General features: G+C 34.0%; 1 long non-coding RNA gene across 1 annotated transcript; it reads right to left on the bottom strand.

Annotated features, from left to right (window-relative positions):
- Positions 1–9,062: 9,062 nt before the first annotated feature.
- LOC124090376 (uncharacterized) lies at positions 9,063–18,483 on the bottom strand. Its single transcript, XR_006851077.2, has 3 exons — positions 18,330–18,483; positions 9,405–9,492; positions 9,063–9,284 (listed from the first exon to the last, which is right to left on the bottom strand). It is a non-coding gene; the product is annotated as an uncharacterized LOC124090376 (long non-coding RNA).
- Positions 18,484–18,691: the final 208 nt, after the last annotated feature.

Consider the following 18,691-nt stretch of genomic DNA (forward strand, 5'->3'; position numbering starts at 1 on the left):
TCTCTCTCTCTCTCTCTCATACCAATCTATAGATATATATATCTGGCATATATGTATGTGAATTTGTATTTATTTATATATAAAATCTTCATTATACCCTTTAACACCTTCACTTGCCTTTGGAATCAAGTAAACAATTTCCTTCTAATAATTTTTAGTGGAGTAGTCATCTGTTAGGTAATATTTTCATGATTTGGATAGATAATCCGGGTTTGATAACAAATACTCCAAGGAATGGGAAAACACTGGAAAGGATTTTAGCACAAACATGCACAGGTGAAGGATTAAGTGATAATATCACTAAACAACTCTAATCTCTGTCTTTATCTTTTTTTTTTCATTTAACATCTGCTGTCTTATCTCTTCTATCTCAGACTTGTTGGTCACAGATTGTTCTTCAGAGCCATATGGATTAATTCTGATTTATTTTTGTGCATAGTTAGCCTTTAGTCCTGAAGAAATTAAACTGCTCTTTAGAGAACTTGAATTATTTTAAACAACTTCTGCATGCATTGAGGTTTTTGAAATTATCTAGAACTTCACATAAGAAAGACTGTTTACAAGTTTCCTATTGATTTTTCAAGTTGTAATTCATTTTAAGCCCTAATAAATAATTGAGTTCAATTTCAGTAGAATAAGTAAAGTTGAATTAGCTCTGATATTATGTAGTAAATGCAGAAAATTTAAATGACTGCAATTTCCTATGCCTGTGTCAAATGTACTTCTATAAATGATATCTAGGTGAATTATATTTAAGAGACAAATAGATGTAGAGATAAGGTAATGTTTGGCAGCAAACTTTATCCATCTTTTATTGTGTAAGAAAGTTACTGACATAGGGAGATGTATTTTAACTATTTCTCAGTCTGAGTTCATATGCAATGCTTCTAGAAATATTTTGCTAAATGGAGAATGATATTAATGCAAGTCAGGAAAAAATTAAGAAAGCGATAATTTGAAGCACACCAATTGAGAAAATATCATTTACATAAAGTTCTTAAAGTGTTCATGTCTAATACACATTTTCCAATTTTGATCTGCTGATCTAGGTCAAAACCAGGAGGAGCAGCACTTGGTCTTACCTCTTTGAATAGATATCAGATTTTTGTTTGAGTACTTGACTGAAAGAATCTGTAATGTCTACTTCGAAATTACTGCCACTTCTTAGCCAGATTGTGTCTGCCTTGGATAGCAGAGAGAATGGTTAAAATTTTGATTACTTGCTGTTTTATGAGATATATTGTTTTATGACATGTAACCTTCCAATAGTTTTTGAAGATGGATCCATCTGAGCTTAATATTCGGGAAAACCCATGACATGAAGTACAGCATGCAGTGCAAGATAAACTGCATAATAATGAAGTCTCATGGATCACAGAGAAGCATGCTTGGAAGAGAAAAACAAAGACAAGTCATGAACCTTGGTTGTAATTAAATCACTGATGGCATGTTTTTACTGCATTTTTTTATACAACATTTTCTTATGATGCATTGCAAAGTTTGTCTTTGATTTATAGAAAGGTTATTTCTTCTGGTTCTGTTCAATGACTTTTTTTTAATTGGTTGTTCAAAACATTACATAGCTCTTGACATATCATATTTCATACTTTAGATTCAAGTGGGTTATGAACTCCCACTTTTACCCAGTATACAGATTGCAGAATCACATCAGTTACACATCCACTTTTTTACATAATGCCATATTAGTAACTGTTGTATTCTGCTACCTTTCCTATCCTCTACTATCCCCCTTCCCCTCCCCTCCCATCTTCTCTCTCTAGCCCATCTGCTGTAATTTAATTCTCTCCCTTGTTTTTTTTTCCCTTTCCCCTCACAACTTCTTATATGTAATTTTGTATAACAATGAGGGTCTCCTTCCATTTCCATGCAATTTCCCTTTTCTTTCCCTTTCCCTCCCACCTCATGTCTCTGTTCAATGTTCAATGACTTTGTATTTAATGGTGTCATAAAATGTCCACCAAGACATGCTAATCTCCCATATGGAATATCTTAGTTGATTGAACAAGCCTTTATTCGACATGTATAAAATTCAACTTAGTGAATCCACTTCCATTGAATAAACATTAAATTCGGTACATAGTTAAAGGCATAGAATCATTGTTCACTTCTTTTATTTTCTTAGTGTTCAGGATGAAATAACAGCATATTAAGCAATAAGATTCTGAACTTCCATTCATGCTTACACTTTTAATTTCATGTCACAAGATGCATCTTTACTTTATAAAGACAGTAGCCATTTGACTGTCTTCTGTGCAGTGGAAAAATAAAATACCAACTTTTCAGAATATACGAGAATATAAACAATGACCATAGTGGAAAAATATGGTATATTGTTCTCTAATCTAATCTATACCAAAATATTTATTTTGGACTCTAACATGTTTTTAAGGTATTTAGATACATGTAATTTAAGAGTATGAAAATTTTACAAAGTAGAAAATAAAATACTTACTTTGGTGATGAATGAATTTGTCTTCAAGTATCACAGGATGTCAAGATTGATGACATATAGAAAAATAGGACACTTCTAAACAGAAGAACAATGCAATTGCAAAGCAGCAACCTACAGCTAGGAAAATGACCTGCAGAACTGCTCTTAATTCCCTTATCTTAAATACATTCTAAAATTATATGGTGAAGCACTTTCATGAACATACTTATGCAGGAATAAACTTCATGCACATCCATTGGGTATTTGCCTAATGTAACTGTGTTTTAATGGACTTTTATTAGAGTTCTGATACATCCCAAATCCATGTAATAACAGAACACATTGTCATGGGATTCCATCCTACAGAAAAAAAAAAAATTATATTCTTGTCACTGAGTAAAGAAAAAGAGAAGAGGACACAAAGAAATAATCAACATTAGCATCATCTACTCATGCCTGACAAAGATAATTTTAATAGACATTGGCATTACCAGGGATAGAGCCTTCTTTCTTATCATCTTTGGCTTAAGAGCCTTCACCTCAGTATCTAAATCTGCCTGTCAGTAGAAGAGCTGGGCTTCTGTCATTAAGGACAGAACCACCAGGCTGACATTTTCAGATTGAATCCGTGAGAAATAATTACATTTTAACATTAGCAATTTATTATGTCAGGATTATAATAGTTACAAGATCATCTTTAGCATTGTAAAGTTTAGAGAGGAAAAAACGTCCTCAAGCACTCCATTCTATAGTAATGCAAAATGATTTCTTTTTTGCTCTATGCTACTCAACATTCCAATTATTTTCTCAGTGGAAGCTGGCTTTACCACCTCACACACATTGATGGGCCACAGAATATACATATCACTCTTTGATGGTGTTGTATGCTATTATTTTAAAATTCACTTAGATATTTCTTGGCCTCAAGTTTCCTATAGGTAGAAAAATGCCAGAGGTTGAAAGTATAGATCACTTCTTTTCCTCAGCTCTCTGTTCTGAATTTCTGACTTCATAGACTCTGCATGTGGACACCATGACATTGTCACATCATCTTGTCTACAATAAGAATCATATCCCTTTCCATTTGACACTCACTTTTTTTTTTTTGTACTGGGGATTGAACTCAGGGACACTAGAGCGCTGAGCCACATCCCCAACCTCTTTTTGTATTTTATTTAGGGACAGGGTCTCACTGAGTTACTTAGTGCCTCATCATTGCTGAGGCTGGCTTTGTGATCCTCCTGCCTCAGCCTCCCAAGCCCCTGGGATTACAGGCATGTGTCACCACACCTGGCTATTTGGCACTGATTTTTATCCAGCTATTGTGTATGTTATCTCTGGGAAAGGTACCATCATCTTCCCAGCGGTCCAAATCATCCTTAACCTTCATCCATTGCAGATATTTACATCCTTCACGTCACCGATTCCTACATCTTTTTAGATTCTTAATATTTTCTGTATTCATTTTTTTTCTATCCACCTTTGCTCTGGTATTCTTTTAGTTATGACTCTTGCCCTTGCATTTTTGGCAACAATGTCTTCTACATGCATTCTCTCTGCCTCCATCCTTACCACCTATAAATCCACTCTTCATCCTGCAGCCATAGGGAATATGATAATCACTGTCTGACCAAAATTGGCCTTGGATTAAATTCGCTCAGGCACCTGCTATGTAAATAGAAGTCTATCACACAACACGGTCATGTTTATTTGTTTGCAGATTAATTATGCTGACTTTCAGCTACAAAGATTCATTGAATAATCAGTCTAAAATATTTACTGTCTGTCCTTTACAGAAAGCAGTCTGATCTCTGTTCTAAATCATTTTGTTTCCCAATTTAAAGTCTCTGCATGATTTTCTATTGTCCTCAGGATAGAAGTCCCACCTTTTATTCTTAACCTCTGATCCCTCCTCTATCCAACTTCTGTCTTAGCCACTCCTCCAGTCCTCTGACTCACAGCTACTGATCACGGGTTATGTCAAATTAAGTAAATTAAATCCTAGTGCCCAGCTTGTTATCAGTATTTCTTTATATGGTTCATTTCTTCTGAACATAGAAGTCTGAGATTTATATCCCTATTAAATAGACTCAGGGCTTTGTGTATTGCCCCCAACAAAGGGTGGTTTTAGTTGAAATAATTTTTTTTCCTTTGTTTTTTAGGTTCCCTGATACACTTTCTCAAATGACTAAAGAAATAAGTCCCTGGCCTATCACAAGCACTCAGTGATGTTTGCTAACTAACGAATAACTGCTATTTATTTCTCCCTGTTATTAAAACTTGCATATAAGAAACTTTAACGATACTTATTTTAGAAGTTTCCAATTTCTGTGTTGAAAAGGATAACAATATCATATTAAGATGTATGTCTGCCTAGGGCCTGTTGAGCAAATACAATAAAAAATAATATTATAAAACACTTTAACATCAGAAATGGTATTTTTCTATGTATGTTCTCAATGAGTTGATTCTTACCACGGCTCTGGGTTGCCAATCCTATACACTCCTTCTGATGTCCCACCCAGTTTTGTGAAATGACACTAAAATGATTTACAAAATTGATGCCAAATTGGTTCTTGAAAAGAAGGAACTCAGCTCATTGACTGAAATCAAAATACAGTATAATAAGAGTTACTCTTCAAATTCAGTAATATTGGATTCATTTATTGCTAGAAATTTGCCACAGGATCCATTTTCCTTTACTTATAACTCTAGCTCAGTCTTCCTCTGTTCTTAGATAAGTTTTATTCTTGTGTTGAAAAGGAAAAAAAATAAAACAAAAATTAAAAAGTAAAAATAAAAAAAATCTTACTCTATTATTTTTCTTGAGCTCTGAGGATGATCAGTGTATTTTTCTCCAAAATATGGAACTTTAAAAATTAATTTTTTAATACAGATGTGGCTTTCCTTTAGCCTTCAAGTCCAACAAGTTGTACACCTATTTTGTGATATAATGTTTCCTTTTGACTTAATTTAGCTTGAATGTACATACAGTTGGTACTCAATTTTCAGATTTCATATTTGAAAATTTCTTTCATTGCTAAAATATATTTGTAAACCCCAAATCAATCTTCATGGTGCTTTTACAGCCTTTCACAGACTCGTGCAGAGGGGTTGGAGATTAGAGGTTCCTCATGTACATGCTCCTTGTCTCTTTCAGTGTCTAAACTGTAAGTAATCATCCTTTTCCAGAACTGTTTAGCTTCTAGTTTTTCAATTTTTGTGTGTTTATGTTTTTTGGTGGTCAGTGTATTGTTTGAAATAGCTCATGCATAGTGCAGAGTGCTGTCTAGTTTTCATAAGCACACGTTTGTGACATAACTTATGGAGAAAAAAAAACTGTTAGATGAACATCTTCAAGCATGAGTTACAGTGTTGGCTGTGAGTCTAATAGTAAACCTATGGCATGCATTAAATAAAGTGTCTTTGTACAGAACTAAACATAAAACAAGGTTAATGTTGATTGGTTAATGAATATTTGACTAAGTGTTTGAGTAAAAGTGACCCTTAAATTTTCTCAATTAGGCCAATGGATGCCTAGATATTTGGTTAAACCTTATTTCTTTGTGTGTTACTGAGTGTTTCCAGATGAGATGAATGTTTGAATCATTAAACTAAGCAAAGGAGATTACTCACCCCAATGTGGGTGGGATTCCTCCAAAGTGTTGAAGGTCTGCATAGAATAAAAGGCTGAGTAACAGAGGATTCCTTTTCTCTGATACTTTTCATGCTGAGACATTAGTCTTCTGTTTTGAGATGTGAATTTGAACTTGCATGATGGGATGTCCTGGGTCTTGGGCTTTCAGACTCAGGTGAAACTGCAGCATCTACTCACCTGGGTCTCCATCTTCCAGAATGAAGACTTTGAATTTGGATTTATCAGTCTTAATATTTTTGAGCCAATTCTTTATAGTAAATTTCTCTCTCCCACTCTGTGTGTGTGTGCACGCGTGCTCACGCATTCAGTTTCTCTGGGAAACCCAGACTAATACATTCCCTTAGAAACAATATTATAGCATTCACTAATTCAGTGTTTGAGATAATTTTATATAAAACTTAACCACTGTGAATAATGAAAATCAATTGCATATATATAAGACAGTAGAGATATTATTCTGCAACAATTAATTTTGCTCCATACTGTAATTATTTATATTTATAAATAATATCTAATATTTTACTTAAAATCATAAGGAGGAGGTATTTTCATGTAATTACATACCTACTACCTCAAGTCACTGACTGCAGAGCATCTTATTGCACTGAAGTATAATAACATATTAACATTCTATCTTCTATTCTTGGATATTGAAATATATTCCAATACTTTCTATTAATAAATCTTATAGATTTTTCCAAAAAAACATTTCTTTTTTTTATTGGTTGTTCAAAACATTACAAAGCTCTTGACATATCATATTTCATACATTAGATTTAAGTTGGTTATGAACTCCCAATTTTACCCCAAATACAGATTGCAGAATCACATCAGTTACACATCCACATTTTTACATAATGCCCTATTAGTAACTGTTGTATTCTGCTAAAGTTTCTAGAAGTGAAAATCCAGGGCCAAAGTATTTAATACTTTAAAAATATTTGTATAATTTATATATTATATAAATATATATATATGCACAAATACATATATGCACATATAGTATTTTATGTATACCTATAAATTATATATATACACATAAGAAGTGTGATAACTCATTTCCCCCAAAATATTTTCACTAATTTGCAAGGTTATTCTCTTCTATTTTTGTTGAGTAAGTTGGGAAATATATGTTGTCTTGTTTTACTTTACACATCATTAGCAATTTTCATTTTTGGTATATCTGTGTTATTGTGAATGTTAGAATTCCATTATATGTGGGTTTTCTAAGTGAAAAAAAATATATGTATATATAATTCTTGGTGAGACCAGTAACTTATGATAAAGGTGTTTTGTTTTCATTTTGCATAGTGACTATGAAATGATTTTATAAAATGATGAATCTTTAGTCATAAAATTTGCAAATATTTTTCTGAGATACTTATTTGCCCTGTAGCATGGGCTTGTAATTTGTTTATATTGAGAAATTTCTGAATATGTATTTAGTTACATATACCAATATTTACCTTTATTGCTACCTTAGGGTTTGATTTGGAAAGTGCTTTACCGTCCTTCACTTTCTGCTATGCTGTTAGTATCTACTAATGTTTTCAAGAGCTAGTATTAATTTCTATTTTCTTATAGAATTTCTGACATATGAATGGTACAGGGAAGGAAGGAAAATCCCGTGTGTTTGACTAGCATCTTGGATAGCAATTCTATTTCTCCTTTAATTTTGACTAAGATAAATAACATTATTCTATTGTCTTTATGAAGACATATTGCATTTCTGGAATACCACAAATAATCATTATCTTGTTTTAAAACCATGCTGTATTCAATGTGTTAATTTGTTTAAAGATTTTTGCATCTATGTTCCTGTCGGACTGGTAAATATCACACATTGTGATGGAAGTGTTTTCAAAGCAGCATCATTTTCTGTTTTGGGGGAAATATTGTTTGTAATGTTCAGGAATAGTGCCTTTTGATGGTTTCCTGAAATATACCTACACAGTTATTTCATAATTTTCATATTTTCATAATTAGCAGTCTAATGAAGTTTTCCAGACATTTTGTATAAATTTTAAGATATTTTTCTTTGAAAACTGAATATCTTCTCAATATATATGCTCAGCATGAAGTACAACAGTCTTAATTTGCATAATAGCTTAAACTTTTGCTCACATGTAACTGTGCTTTTAAAATTATTTCTAAATTTGTATACTATTATTATCAAGGCAATGTTATTTAATGACGATTTATTTAGTACAGATTGTGTGCCAGAAAGTTTAAGTACCTAATTCATTGAATTCTTACTTCAAGCCTACCAAAATATTTGTCATATTATTCCCATTTTAAAGATAAAACTGAGGCACAGAAAGATTAAAACACTTATCTAAATTCACATATCTAGAAAGTGGAATAACACCAAGCAGTGTGTCTCCCGAGTGCTGTAACTAATACATGATATTTAACAGAACATTTTTCAGTGAATCGAGAGGCTGAGGTTGGAGGATCATAAGTTTGAGTCCAGCCTCAGCAATTTAGCAAGGCCCTAAACAACTTAGAAAGATCTTGTCTCAAATAAAAAATAAAAAAGAACTGGGAACATAACTCAGTGGAATCAATCCTCTGTACCAACACACACACACACACACACACACACACACGCACACACTCCAAACAAAAGAGAAAAAGAAAAGAACACTAAGAAACACTGTTACACTATTAAGAAAAGTTACTGACAATTGCTACAAAAGATTTATTTGTGTGTGTGTGTGTGTGTATGTTTCCTATTTCCAATGGATGTTTCCCCATTAGAGCTTTGTTTTGCTGTTTTTAAAAAGACAAACCCATTTATTCAACTTAACAGTTATTATGCATTCTCAAGTGATGGGAATTCCACATGCACAAAAAATTAAAATTAAAAGAAAGAGGAATAAAGAAATGTAATGAAGAAAATGCTTCAGGAAAGTAGAGAAAACTGCTTTTATTGGTAATACCCTAGGCAGTGGCAGTTAGAAGCCCAGTAACCTCAAGTGCCACAGAGCCATTAGAAGTAATGAGGTGTGAGCTCAAGCCAGTGCCTCATGCAAAGGCAATGTCTTCGAAGGGCTTGTGCTGGAACATCCAGCGTTAATGTATTAGTATCAGTAGATGAAACATGACGAGTCTTAAGCCTCATTTGCATAATGGATGAAGCTTGGGAAACAGTTCCAGATGGCTGATGAGCACCTTGAGCCAAAAGGAGAATTTTTTTTAGTCTCAGCATACATAGGCCTGGCATATTGAGATGTAAATAACGACAGAACTAGAACAAACTTGAGAGACTGGATTTCTGGGCAGTGCACTTACATCTGGAAGAAAATTAGGGAAAGCTATCCCTCCAGGATTCATATATGACACACGAGGGTCCTGTCTAGAGTGATGAACTTCGTCATATCTTTAAAAAAAAACAGATAATAAATTGATGTGTAAACTTTGAGTAAATGTATTCAAATCTCCATGCAGATATATAAAAGGCTTATTCAAATATGTTGTCTGCATTTTCACATTTGTGCCAGCATTTGAATGAAAATTATATACTGTATTGAATCTACTATATAGTCTGGTTTGAGAGAAAAAAGAAATATTGTCTTAGATGTAAATGTGGGCTTGTTTGAGTTCTTATAGATTTTCCTTTGTCTTTCTCTAGGTAGATGAAATTAACAAGCATCTGCTGGGTGCTTACATTTGTCTCTGTGAGTGGGAGATTCATTCCTTAGGTACCTTTTTATGGTATTGTCCTATCTTAGGTTCCTGAAATGTCAATTGAAATATATATATATATATATATATATATATATATATATATATATATATATATTCTTTTCTTTTAAAAATTATTTTAGTTAAAACATGGACACAAGTATATATTTATACTTATTTGTATATAATTTATTTTAATGAAACTATGATACAAATTCTGAGGGTACCTCTGATGATTAGGGTCACTGCCGGACAGAGCCACATAGTATGTACCACAGTACCCTCCTGTTCTGTGAACAGGCTGCACTGGTCCACTGTGGCCTCCCTCCTAGACCTACCTTCTATACCCACTTCCCATCTTGAAAACTTCTCCCCTTAAACAATGGAATCAACTCAGTGAATGGCCCACATTTACCTTCAAAAGTTTACCTCACCCAAACCATCTCAATCAAGGTATGACACTGATATCTCACTGTTTACCTAAATTCTGTTTGGCACTCTTAGCATTTCCTACTTGTGCACTATTTAAACGGTGATTAGTATTTTTGTTTTGTTTTGTTTTTTTTACTAGTGGTGAGAATCATGTTATCCTTTTAGATAATAAATCATACAGCTCTACTGAAATCTACAAGGATTCCATCCCCCTCATTTGACAATTAGGGAAATTAAGAACTCTCTCCTCTTAAAATTAAGTATCTCAATTTTAAAATAACCTATGCTCACCCTCCCTTATTTAAGGGGATCTTTATAATAATGACACGATATTTTTGTCCATGACGTGACCTGATAAATCTGCCCAGTCTTCCTTTGCTTTGACCAATCTTTGTGGTGGCCACCATCTTAATAGACTGAGTACTTAACAAACATGATTTATTTCTTTTTCAAGTAAAGAATAAGTCCAGTAGCAATAATCTGGATCAAATATCTTTTCTTTTCTTTTTAAAAATATTTTAGTTATACATGGACACAATATCTTTATTTTGTTTCTTTATTTTTTATGTGGTACTGAGGATTGAACCCAGTGCCTCATATGTGTGGGGCGAGTGCTCTGCCACTAGCCACAAGAAATGTAATAAAACAATTGCAAGGGAATTTAGTTACACGATCATTTTATATACCAAATCAGGCCTTGAGAAGTCCTTGTAAGATACTATAAAGGCCAGCATTTACTATTTCCATGGAATCTCCATGTTGAGAAGTACTCTGGTGAAGCATATTTGAATATTAATCCAAGCAGGTGAGAGCAACAAACTCGTTTCACCAACCACCTATAACTCAATCTTTAAAGGACAAAATATCTTTGCATCGTTTTTAACACCTCTCCTCCATCTTTACTACGCATCACTAAGAATGTTACAAAATCGTGAAAATGTCCTCTGCAGCCACTTGACTTTTGTCGTTGAAATCATCAAAAGGTATCTATCACCTGGAGACTGAATCAGCTGACAGAGTACATTGCTCATGAGTTGCATACCTGGGACCACAACACATACCTTCTCACTCTAAGACCAGTGACTTTCACTCACCCAACTCACAAGGTTGTCATTGTAACTAACAGCTGAGAAATCACATCCATTGTACAATGTTCCAAAAAGGTGAGAGTAAACAGCTATGCTATTTGTAGAATTCTTTAGTTGATAAGTATACAAATACGGTTTAATATGTATGGTCATGCTGTATTATGAGAAAATGCTGTATGAAGTCTGGTAGATGAGTCTAAATATAATTATAACTTTAAAAATATTTTATGACTATTACAGAAATAGTTCTAATTGCACACAGTCAAGAATAATGAATAATAACAAATCACCTTTTAAGAACAAGGTAGAAACTGCAAAACTTAGCATAAAATTTGTATTCCTGTTTTCGTAAGTCTTTATACGTTAAAGGAACTTTTCATGATTATTTTTTAATCTAGCTATATCTATGAACCTATTCACTCTCTCTCTCTCTCTACACACACACACACACACACACACACACACACACACACACACTTAAAAACTCTAGGTTATATTTATGTAATTTATGAATGGATTCTATGTGTGTAAGTATATATATTATACTAAATATGTAGTATATATTATATACTAAATTGTGAGATAGATTTTCTAAAGAAAACATTTTTATTAATAAAAATGTACATGTGCAAACATACATATACACACATATATACTCTCTTTACCTGTTTATATACAGGTGTTCTTGGTCATTCCTTTTTGATCCTCCTTGACTGTTTAATCTTTTCTTAAAACATATATAGTAATAATTTTTTAAAGGAAAAAGGATGAAATCCAGAAAATTTTGTAACAATAATAAAGAAGTAAAGTAACTATCTAACAAAAGCCATTTTGGAGATTATAGGACAGAAGTGTGTTATTACAGGACACATTTTAATCCTTTGTATAAAGTCAGTTGATCTTCATTTTCAACTGATCACTGTGGCTCAAGTCAATGTTTCCTAACCTATCAGCCATACAGTGTAAGAATTAGTGTCTTTCCCAAATACAGTTTCTATATTCAAGTGATTTGGTGAAATGTTAGTTGATTCAGGGTCAACAAGTTCCTAACAACTTTAGTAATGTGCACACTGTTTATATACCAGATTTCTTCAGCATTTTTTACAGTTATTAAAACAATGGACCCACTTTAATTTTTTTCTTCAGAGTTAGATCAGGTTTTGGTATAGATCAAACGTGAGCTGGAGCAAAGAAATACCTATTAAATGAATTACTTGATATTAATTTTATCCATATGTGTGCACCTATTGGCATATGTAGATATATATATATATATATATATATATATATATATATATATATATATTTACATTTTTTACACAATATGGTTATTTTCTAATAATGAAACAAAATTCCACTGTCATAAAAATAGCTGCAATAAAATTCTGCTTATGAAAATGTGCTGGGGACTAGAAAGCCTGAGTTCTGAACAAATAAAGGTGAAGTTTAGAAGTCTAAAAGAAAAGATTAAATTTACTTGCTTAAATGTATGGTCCTTTGGTTCCCAGTTTGATATGCAGATGGCCACTAATGTCTCTAATACCTGTGGGAGATTCTGTGTTAAACACAACTATTGTCATTAACATTTTCACTGAGGATTTACAAATAGTTTTGATAGGTTGTCATTTGCTCCCTAGAAGTTTTCTTGTCTCATTTCTTCATTTGTAAGAGAGAAACACAAAGTTTCCATAATCTTGATAAGTCTTCTGTTGGTACAAAAGCTCATTAATAATAGGCTATCATCCCAACTAAGGCTGGAAGGGCAGAAGAAGACTCCTTTTTCCATACCTATTTACTGATCTATAATTAACATGAACATTATGAAACAGATGAAATTGAACAAGATAAAGTTCCTGATGTCAGTTTGCTTTGGATCCAGTAATAGTGATCTCATTAGCAACAGAAGTAGAATAAACAATTCCATTCATTTTTGCTATAGGAAACTACTTATTCCTAAATCACACTGTTGAACCTTGGGCATGTTATATTAGAACACTATCCCTAGTCTTATTTTACTGTCACTACAAAGCTAATCAATGATGTGGGAAGGAAGCTAATTAGTGGACAGTGAGCAAAACCACTTATTTTGACATTCATGTTAAAACAGACGTGAAGCATGTGAACATGCAGTCAAACATGGTGCCTCTTCCTATTTTCCCTACACAGTTCTGGATCAGGAGCCAGGAAAGCTCTCACTGCTCTGCTCTTCTTCCATTTGGCTCTCTAAGAAGCCTTACCAGACATTTTAGCCTGATTTCTCAGTGTATGATGGGAAAATGGGTATAATTTTATTGATTGCTGTTTTTGGAATTATAATAGTGGAAGGAGAATATAAATTTATTTAAGCAAAATAAGAATGCTTATTTGTATTGAATGTGATAGATGAGATACCTAAAACAGCCCTAATCCAATGCAGAATATATAGGTAGATTTGGATTTTTTATCATAAACAAGAATTGTTCAGCCTAGAATATCTATGTTTGAGAAGCACTGCTCCAGGACTTAATGTATTATCTGGGACATGAAGGATAAAGATCAATACACTAATATCTGGGAAAAGAGTAATTCAGCGAAGTGATTTAAAAATGACAACAGTTCTGACCTGGGGAAGGAGCCCTGTATCTATAAAGGAAAGTTTGATGGTTAGGCTAAAATGCAACAGTGTCAGGAATAAACAACCAACTATTTAAGGAAGAAGAAAAGAACCATATTGCAAATATCTTTACCTATGAGAAGAAGGAATGTTTGAAATTTTAATATGATGAAATAGATTTTCAGCCAGTTGAGTGAGACTCCAATACACACAGCATTCACAGCCTGGAGGAGTGCCAGCAGCATGGTTGGTGTGGTCCTGTTAGCATTTTTATCATTGACTTGGATGAGGACAAAGAAGTCATGTTATCAAATCTGTGGCTGACAACAAGATTAAGGAGATAACTAACATACAGGATGACAGAGCCAGGATTCAAAAACAGCCTGGCAGGCTGAAAGAGTGGGTTGAGTCTAAGAAGATGGCAGTTAATAAAGACAAATACAGTATCCTGAACTTAGGTCAAGAAGCATATGGTTCAAAAGAGTTAAGAGAGAGAGGCCAGGCTAAACAGCACCATAGGTTAAAATGTTACAGGCAATTTTGGACAACGATAAGATTAATGTGAGTTGGGAGGATGATTGAGTCACCACTAATCAACATGGACCTCAGATGCATTGATCAAAGTTTGGTGTCCACAACCAAGAAGGCCTCATTGTGTATCTGGAACCCAACTTCTACTTTAAGAAGAAAGGTGGCCAACCTGGGTGTATGTAAAGGTCAGAAGAAATTCGGGAGACCACCTTGGAACTGAGGACAAACTCAGGAATATTTCATTTATAAAGGATTACAACAATTCACATCTTTGAAGGTCAGTTGTCTTTGTGAGAAATTAGATCAGAAGAAGGAAAATATAAGTGGACACATTTAGTGAATATTGAAAAAGAATTTTTTATAATGTGGGTTATATCATAACACAGTGTGCTGCTTTTAATGTGGTGAGATCCTCTTCATGGAAAGATTTAAGGCAGAGGATGAATAAATTTTGCTTTAAGGAAAATTTCTCGAATTTCTAGGGAATCCATGCATGATTATTAAAAGACTTGAAGTTGCTTGCAATTGTTAAGGTTCTCTTACTCATTAATTTGGTTAAAAGTTTGAACTTACTCTTCTACTATTTATAACTTTATACTTTTAAGCTATATACAGGCAAAATATAGTTTGTATAAAAGGTTAAATTCAGTCAAACAAATGGATCATGGCTACTGTTTTGCAAGCTGATTTGTAAAAACAATTGTTTTCCTTCAACCATGTTATTGATTTTGCTATAGTGTTTGTTGTTTTTCTCAAACCTGTCATGGTTTGAACACACTAAAATGTCTGATCTCAGAGACCTCTTCTTTAAGTGGCGCTAATGTCCCTTATCCACATGCTGGTCCTATTCCAATCACTAGGTATTTAAAGAACTCAATTTGAAATCATTGCTTTGCATCATAGAATCCAACATGTGATGCAAAGCAATGATTTCAAATTGAGTTTGTTTCTTTCACTTGTGGAAAAGACCGTCATAGGTCATTTGCAGCAGAATCACCTGGGAGCTACAATTCTTTCCAGGGAAAAGCCAGGACCATGGGTGTGACTTAAGCATTCAGGCTTGTTCGCTTACCTATTAGGAATTACAGTCACTCGAGTGCCTTTGTACAAGGTTAAGAAGTTGTAGAGTTGAAATCAGTTTCAGGAGAGTTTGGTCTTGTTTCACATTACTTTCATTATTATACTGACCAAGAGTTTAAGCTTAAACAACAACAGCAATAAAGGAATGAATCCAACAGCCACAGACCTATTCATGCAAATATTCTTCCCATTTCAAGGAAGGGAAAGTAGGGCCATTGATGGTGCTCAAGGGACTGTATCCCATTTAATCCTGATTATGTGTTTTTATTTCACTCAGAGTTTGCTTAAAATTTCTTCTGCTGAAGCAAATTATTTTTGGTCTTGATCTTGCACTTTTCCTTTCTTAGGCACAAATAAATCCCTAGTATGGATGTGTTTTCCTTGGATTTTTAAATAAGTGAATCCTTCATACTTATTTTGATACTTTGTTGTATTTTAGGAACATGCAATTTATTTTTTTAGCCAATAATTTCTGACATGATAAACATTGTGATAAAATAAAGTTTTATTTTTGTACTAAATACTGAAACTATTTAGCTAAATTTCCCCCAAAGTAGCATGCAGTTTGTCAGATATTCTTATACATTTTGAAACAATAGTGTGATGGCCTTTGTGATTAATTTTTACATAATTAATTTTTTTTATTCTTCAAGTTCTCTTTTAGAAATGAAAGAATGGGGTGTGGTGCTAAAATTAAATGTATATAAATTATGATTTATCTAATATTGAACTCATAGTTTCAACATTGACATGTTTTCAAAAAGCCCTACACGAATGCTTCTCACTCTTTCCTTTGCTTTAACTCCAACAAAATGTTCTGCCTTTATGTTTGTCGATGCTATAAAGATGATAGGGTTATAGCATTGTATAAGCCTCATTCCAGAGGACAGCTAACATGCACCAAAGTAATTGCATAAAACATAATCCTCACCATAAATAAAATCTTAATTACAACTCAAAATCTTTAAAAAATTAATCCATAGAAAAATCGCTAAACATATTTCCATTTTTATGATGACTTGGCTTTATATCTCAGAATTTAAAATTACTTTAAATTTACTGTTAAATATAGACCTATTATCTTTACTAATTGTCTATGGTTACATAGAGGAAATGTTATTCACCACCTGTAAGTAAAACCAGACAGTTTTTTATAAATACTGAATTCTTTGTTATCTGGGCTGCTCTAACAAAGCACCCAAACTAATGAATGATTGAAATTTATTGACTCAGAGTACCAGGGCTTGAATGCATCCCCCCAAAAGCAAGTGTTGGAAAGTTCACTTCCATTGTTATGGTGTTATGGACATGGGAGGTGATGAAGCACACCAGTAATCCCAGTGACCTGAGAGAATGATGCAGAAGGATCCCAAATTAAATCCCAGCCTGGCCTACTTAGGGATACTCTATCCCACAATTAAAAAAAAAATAAAATAAGAAGAATTGGGGATGTAGCTCAATGGTAGAGTGCAACTGGATTCAACCCCCAGTTCAGGAGGAAAAAAAAATGAAAGTGAGAGAGTGGGGGGTGGGGGAAGAGAAACACCATTAAAAGGTGATAAAACCATCATGAGTGTTGTGCCCTCATGAATGAATTAATGTCATTTTATCCTTGGAGAGTTTCCTTTTGGGGGAGGTGGGTATTGAACCCAGGGGTACTCTCCCACTGAGCTACCTACCTGGTCCATTTTATTTTATTTTGAGACTGGGTCTCACTATGTTACTGAGACTGACCTCAAACTCGTGATCCTCCTGCCTCAGCATCTCCTATGTCACTGGGATTACAGCCTTGCACCTCCATGCCTGACTGAGAGGTTCCCTTACAAAAGAATGGGTTTGGCTATTACACGTGTTTTCTTCCATCTCCCCCTTGCACCATGGGATGATGCAGCATCACCCAAATTGTCCCTCATCAGGAAACATCTCCTTGACCTCAGACTTTCCAACCACCAATATTACGGACGGAAAGTAAGTCTCTGTTATACGTGATCTGACTCAGATGTTCTTTTATAGCAGCACGAAATAGACTAAGATACCAAGTGTCAGAGGGGCCATATTTTGAAGGCACTACGGAAGGGCCTATTCTGGGTCTTCTTCTGGTTTCTGGCAGTACCTTGGATTCAGGCAAACAAACTCTGGTCCAAACATATTCTTCCTACATTCATGCCTGTGTCTCTCCATGTCATTATTTTCATAATAATGAAACACTGGATTAGGAGTTCATCTTACTCCAGGATGACCCCATGTGAAATGATTAATCAAAGCTGAAGCAACTCTACTTCCAAACATGTTCACCTTCTGTTGTACAGAGGTTAGAACTTCAGCATATGCATTTCAGGGACACGATTCGTCTCCTAGCATTGATTTTCCACTATATGTAAGACTAGACACTCACTTTCTCAGCTTCTTTGCACCTGGCAATGGCAAGAAGACTGCCGACTCTGGGAAAGATTTCTTTTCTTGGTGTAAAAATAGAACAGCATAAATGAAGCCTTAGCCTCTCTTATTGCTTTTGTTCTCCTCCAATATGCCACTGCTGTCTTGCTCCCATGAAGAGTGAGATCAAGGAAAAGAGCTATGTGAAATGTGGAAATTGATAGGGTCTTGTGTGCTATCACTAAATCAGATTTGGCATTTTCTACCATTAGTCTTTTCTTAAGAGAAAAAACATACATAACGTTTCATCCTTTTTTTTTTTTTTTGAGTATTGAATATACACCAAAAAAAAAAAAGTACACTTTTGATGTAACTTTTGGCCACCTTTTCCTGGGACTATCAATCTCTCTTCCCTTCCATCTAGAAGCTTACCTTTCTTTGGACCCATATGATGACCTGCCCAGCATGGCTTCGACATGTGAGCTCTGTTAAGGCCTCCTCTGCTTTGCTCCCTCCATTCTCATTTGTGACTCACTGTCATTATCTGCATCCTATTTCTTACCATGAACTGCATTCATACAAATGAATTGCCCTCACCAGATGGCAATGCTTTGAATTTGGACTTTCCAGCCTCAGACCTGTGAGATATAAACTTTTCTTTATAAATGATTAGTCTGGTATTATGCTCTATGAGCAGAAAACCAAGCAAGACAGATGACTCTGTATAATAAAAACAAGCATGCAATGTGAACCATAAAAAAGGAAAAGTCAGGGTTGAACGTACACTCCTGTTT

Source organism: Marmota monax, unplaced genomic scaffold (assembly GCF_021218885.2).
Source record: "Marmota monax isolate L192 unplaced genomic scaffold, Marmota_monax_Labrador192_F-V1.1 WCK01_AAM20220418_F8-fsc00017, whole genome shotgun sequence".
In the NCBI taxonomy this organism is placed as follows: Eukaryota; Metazoa; Chordata; class Mammalia; order Rodentia; family Sciuridae; genus Marmota; species Marmota monax.